Source organism: Trachypithecus francoisi, unplaced genomic scaffold (genome assembly GCF_009764315.1).
Source record: "Trachypithecus francoisi isolate TF-2019V2 unplaced genomic scaffold, Tfra_2.0 Lachesis_group11, whole genome shotgun sequence".
Classification (NCBI taxonomy): Eukaryota; Metazoa; Chordata; class Mammalia; order Primates; family Cercopithecidae; genus Trachypithecus; species Trachypithecus francoisi.
The window spans coordinates 120,546,762-120,552,619 of record NW_022681456.1 but is presented as its reverse complement, the minus strand read 5'-3'; positions in this window follow the sequence as shown (position 1 = coordinate 120,552,619).

Genomic DNA, 5,858 nt, shown 5'->3' with positions numbered 1-5,858 from the left:
ACACCAAGCTCCTAGACGTTGAAGACAGGCCAGCTCAGAGACGAAACAGCAGTAAAGAAAGAGAAGATGCAGACATGCGTCTTGATTTCAGCTCCAGCATGCCTCACTGCCCTGCAGCTGCACAGGCAGAAATCAGGGGCCCTGAGTCTGAGGCAGTGTGTTTGGTTCCTGACAGGTAATCTTTTGGGAGACCATCCCATAAAATTAGTGTTACATTTCTCAAAAAAGAAGCGTGACTTTTATAGAAAAATCGATTCCATTTGGGAGAAAGATCTAATAAAACCAGCAAAGGATAATACATTCATACAACAAATTAAATTCATCTGCCACAAACTGAAATCCCAAAGCCCTCTGGGCACACAGCTGCTTTTCTGAGCTGAAATTCAACTCCAGTTGAGAAACAGGTCAACTTTTCTAAAAAGATATCTTTTTCACATGCCTTAAATAAAAATTCCTTTCCCTCACTTGTCATTTTCCAGATTTAATGGCTCCGTTGGCCTTCCTCTCATTTAGGCCATGAGCACTGACTGCATGTCTGCTAAGGCCGGGACTCCAAGGGAGGCACCCTAGGGAACACAGATGACTGCAGCACAGCGACACCCTCAAGGAGCACACAGGGGAAGGCAAGATGATACAATCGCAGCCTTCACACAGAAAAGAACTTGGCATCCATACCCCGTCCCATTTCTAGAAAACAACAATGCTGAGTCAGTAACATTTACGGAACAGCCTGCAGTGCGGAGGAAGGCACGAGGGGGCTCCATGCCGGGAAGAGCACCTTCAGAAGGGGGCATGCAAGCAACGTGGAGGCAGGAGACGCCCCCACGCACAAGGGCCAGCCTCGGGGTCTGCAGAAATGCCCATGCATCTGAGAGGAGGGAGAGAGGACAAGATATTTAAATGCTCCAACATGAATAGAAGCCTCCCAAGAACCTCCCCCAAAATGGGGCAGGGATTTACAAAAGACCAAACCGAGCATGCGCAGTTACCTGAGCATAGCGCCAGGAGAGGGAGCTATGGAGGAAGAAACAGGGTCACTACAAGCCTGAGCCTCTACTCCCAGCTCTGCAACTCATTCACCCTATGACCTTGGTGAAGGCTCTTAGCTTCTGTGAGCCACAAGAGAATCACGGGAAAACAGAAGATATGAAAACTGCTCTGCCTTTTTCACAGAACTGCTGAGGGAATAAAATCAGATAATGAATTTTAAAATTCTCTGTGAATTACGAAGCAAAATACGAACGTATGAAATCATTCTTACCATTAATAACAGCACTGTAAAATTAAGAGCAGAATTAAGACCACAGCATTTTCCACCCCCCTACTCCCGAGAGAAATAGAGAGTCCAGCAGATGTATTTGGGCAACCCCAGTATCTTGGCTTCGAGAGCTTCAAACAGCTCATGAACTCTGACAGTATCACTCCAGCCCAGTGCTCATTAAGTTCACCAAGACAGCCAACTGACAGAAAATACTACAGCTTTTTCAGCTGGATATTTTTTGCTGCGAGCCCTCCAAGCTCACAGCACAGCTAAACAATGAAGAAGAGGTTTTCTGCCACTAGACTCAAAAGCTGGCTTTCGTAGATTCCCATAGAAAGAACATTCAAGGCCAGGCATGGCGGCTCACGCCTGTAATCCCAGCACTTTGGGAAGCTGAGGCGGGAGCATCACCTAAGGTCAGAAGTTCAAGAACAGCCTGGCCAATATGGCGAAGCCCCGTCTCTACTAAAAATACAAAAATTAACCAGGCATGCTGGCGGGCACCTGTAATCCCAGCCACTCGGGAGGCTGAGGTAGAAGAATCACTTGAACTCAGGAGGTCGAGGTTGCAGTGAGCTGAGATCACGCCACTGCACTCCAGCCTGGGCGACAAGAGCGAAACTCCATCTCAAAAAAAAAAAAAAGAGCATTCTTTTTTGCTGATGTTAAATTTCCTGTGCTTAACACAGAGAAATCATACAACACTGAAATCCCGAAAAACATATCATAAAAAGCATTCAGTGACTGAAAAGACACTCAATATAACCTGTAACAGTGAGTCCCCCTCCTCTTTCCAGCCAGCTCCACTAATGCTGTGACCCTTAACAATGCTTTCACTAAAACAGAGGAAAATTAATAGGACCGCTTACCCCTCTCAGCTGACAGCTAAAGCAGTGCTTCTCCCTGGGCTCACTAAAGATGACCTTTACCCAAAACCAGGCTGCAACGACCCCATAAATGTTAACTAACAATTTCAAAATTCCCATGTTCTTGGTCCACTCCTAATGAAGACGAACTGAAGCCAGGTGTCTCCAAGTCAGAACTAACAGAGGCCTTAACCATCAGATGGCCCATCCCCTTCTTTGACAACTGGGGGATCTAAAGCCGAGATTATGGAAGAAAACGGCCTGTTTAGTAACAAAGCGAAAACCTAAGCCTAGTCACCTAACCTCTGGTCCAGAACTCCTGCAACAATCCAGCACCTATATAGGATGAGTCTCCCTAACCAGAAACTCCAAAATCCACAACTTTTTGAGTGCCGACATGACGCTCAACGAAATGTTCATTGGAGCAGCTCAGAGTCTGGATTTTTGAATTCAGGATGCTCAACCAGTAAGTATAATACAAATATTCAAAAATCCAAAAATATAAAAAAATCTGAAACACTTCTGGTTCCAAGCAGTTTGGATGAGGGATATTCAACCTGCATTTTTTTTTTTCTTCTAATGAAGGAAATTAAAATCAGGCCCCAGCAAAGCCATTCAATCCATACTAAAGCCATTCAATAGTTTAATTAGTACCCATTTAAAGTTAAGTGCAAATATTTAAAAGGATGAATACATACATGCCTATAATCCCAGAACTTTAGAAGGCCAAGGTGGGAGGATCACCTGATGTCAGGAGTTCAAGACTAGCCAGGCCAGCATGGTGAACCTCCATCTCTATTAAAAATGCAAAAATTAGCCGGGCGTGGTGGCACACACCTGTAATCCCAGCTACTCGGGATTACCCAGATCTCATGCTCGAGGCATGAGAATCGCTTGAACCTGGGGGGAGCACGTTGCAGTGAGCCGAGATCACACCACTGCACTCCAGCCTGGATGACAGAGCAAGACTCTGTCTCATAAAATAAAATAAAATAAAATAAATTGTGTTTTCACATGGAACCATGTTCCCAGAATACAAGCCCTGCTCTATGCTCCAAGGGCACACAGAGTGCCCCTTTATCTTAATACTCACCATATTCCATGGCAGCCATTGGTGCATGTCTGTCCATCACACTAGACTTCCTGTGCATGAGGCAGGGATCGTATATTACTACCTTTCTGTCCCCAATGTCCGACCTAGAAGACACTCAGTAAAGGATTACTTAACTAAATCAATTACTAAGACATTTTAAACTTGTATTAACAAAATTGATTTAATAAGTTTGCCAATGCAGCGTTCATACCACACAGCCTAAATCTCAACCTGCGGATTTATCGTGTGTTCTGCTAGATTATCACCTATTCACATTCAGGAGGCACCTAGTATGTGCTAGGCATTACTAACTGCTGGGGACCTAGCAATGACAAAACAACATTCCTTGTTCAAAGAGAAGTTCTAGTACAAAGAGGAATAGAAGGAACAGGCTAGATTGATGAGAGAGCTAAGAAAAGGACAGGCTGCCATGGGAAGCACCTGGTCTTGTCTGGATGGTACATAGTTAAGGAAGTCTGAGTGCTTCGTATAGCGTAAGATCATCTCCTGCAAAGAAGCGAATGAAGCTTTGATTCCCCAGTCCCAGAAGTCACCACAAAGGTGCATACAGCCACATGCTTAGTGTAGGAAGTGAAACCAAACAAACAAACAAGCTCCAACTTCCATAGGCAACGGTCCAATTATGAAATCCTCCGGCTACATTCAATTGAAATTCAAGGTATTCAAGAGGCCAATATTTAAGTAATAAATTAACCCAACCACTTAAAACTAAAGTAGTCTTTGGTTCAAGGGGTAAGGGTATAGTACCTTTTACAAATTTATTAGCTCTTAATATTTACATTTAAATATGATGATGACGGTGTAATAATAACTTCACTGAGTAGTTACTGTGTGTTAGGCACCAAACTAACCACTTTACACACACATTTGCACGATCCTGTGAGATGATAATCCACATTCAAGGCCAGGTGTGGCGGCTCATGACCCCTTGTCATCCCATTTCACAGATGAAAGGTTTATATAAGCTTAAAAACTTGCCCCAAATGACACAGCTAGTTAGCAAAACCCAGGCAGCCTGAGTCCATAGGCCTTGCTTAAAGAAGTAATATTTATAAACTGTCCAGCACAGAGTGATACAAACAAGTTTCATAAATGCCTCAAGAGTACTTCATACCCAAAATCGTTTCCCGCCAATCAAACTAGACTTACTCTGGTTCTGCATAACCAACTGTCAAATTATTGTTCCATGAAGAAAAGGTGGAATGGGTAGAGATCACAATAGAGTGAATACCGGTAAATATACTTCATGGCAGGTAGTAACAGGATGTGGCATTTAGGCTATTTCCACATTTGCTTGCATAACACTTTTTTTCACAGTTCTAAAGCACAAGAGCCATTCTAAACTAAGACATAAGGCATGTCTATGATCCAGGACTCCAGGCCTCCAATTCACTGTGGATCAGTGGATCTCAACCTTTACAGTATACCAGAACCACCTGGGGGTTTTTAACAGCACTATAGCTGCCCAGGCTCCAGTTCTGCAGATTCTATTTCAACTGGTCTGGAGTAAGCATGCACGCTTTTTTCACAGCCCCCCAGATGCAGCTAGGTTTGCAAACCACTGTCCAAGACGCTCTCACACTTCCATTCAGTTTAACACACACTCACTGAGATTCTAAGCACTATGAATCGGGCTAAGTTAACCAGTCAGGCTCTACTCCCTAATAATATTGGCAAAGAAACTAATATCAGACATTTATTCCAGTCCAAACCAAATAAATTGCCGGCATAGTTTGTCATACAAAACAACTTCCTGTATCTTCCCGGTCAGTAGCCTAGAGACTGACTCTGAGCCATAAGAATTCAGAATCAGGGGAAAATGCCAGTCTGAGGCATCTGCCACACTCCTAGCACACCCCCAAAAGCACCCAGCTACATTTCACATCCACTGTCCTAACAGGCGTCAAAATAGGGAAAAGCAGTACAATACAGAAAACAGAGACTGCTGGGCATCAAAAGGCTGGGGAATTCCAGTCCTAGCCCTGCTATCGATCGGTCTGGTCACTTCTCTCTGGTCTTGGTGTGGCCAACAGTTACATGAGAGGGTGAGACATAAAAATACAGATGTTAGGCAAGCTCCAGCATCAAAAATATATAGAAATTAAAAAGCATTAGGATGATATCAAAGAATGTATGCCATCAACCAGAAAAGTAACTGAAGTACTCCTTTTCCCATTCTTAAGAAATCAAAAGTGAGGCCGGGCGCGGTGGCTCAAGCCTGTAATCCCAGCACTTTGGGAGGTCGAGACGGGCGGATCACGAGGTCAGGAGATTGAGACCAGCCTGGCTAACACGGTGAAACCCCGTCTCTACTAAAAAATACAAAAAACTAGCCAGGCGAGGTGGCAGGTGCCTGTAGTCCCAGCTACTTGGGAGGCTGAGGCAGGAGAATGGCATAAACCCCAGAGGCGGAGCTTGCAGTGACCTGAGATCCGGCCACTGCACTCCAGCCTGGGCGACAGAGCGAGACTCCGTCCCAAAAAAAAAAAAAAAGAAATCTAAAGTGGAAGCAGAAAATTGAGCAATCAGCCTACCAAGTTGAATGGGGCAACAGAACACACTCACGGATTCTGCTCACAACAGGAGGGGTGACAGACCAACAGGAGAACTGCAGAGC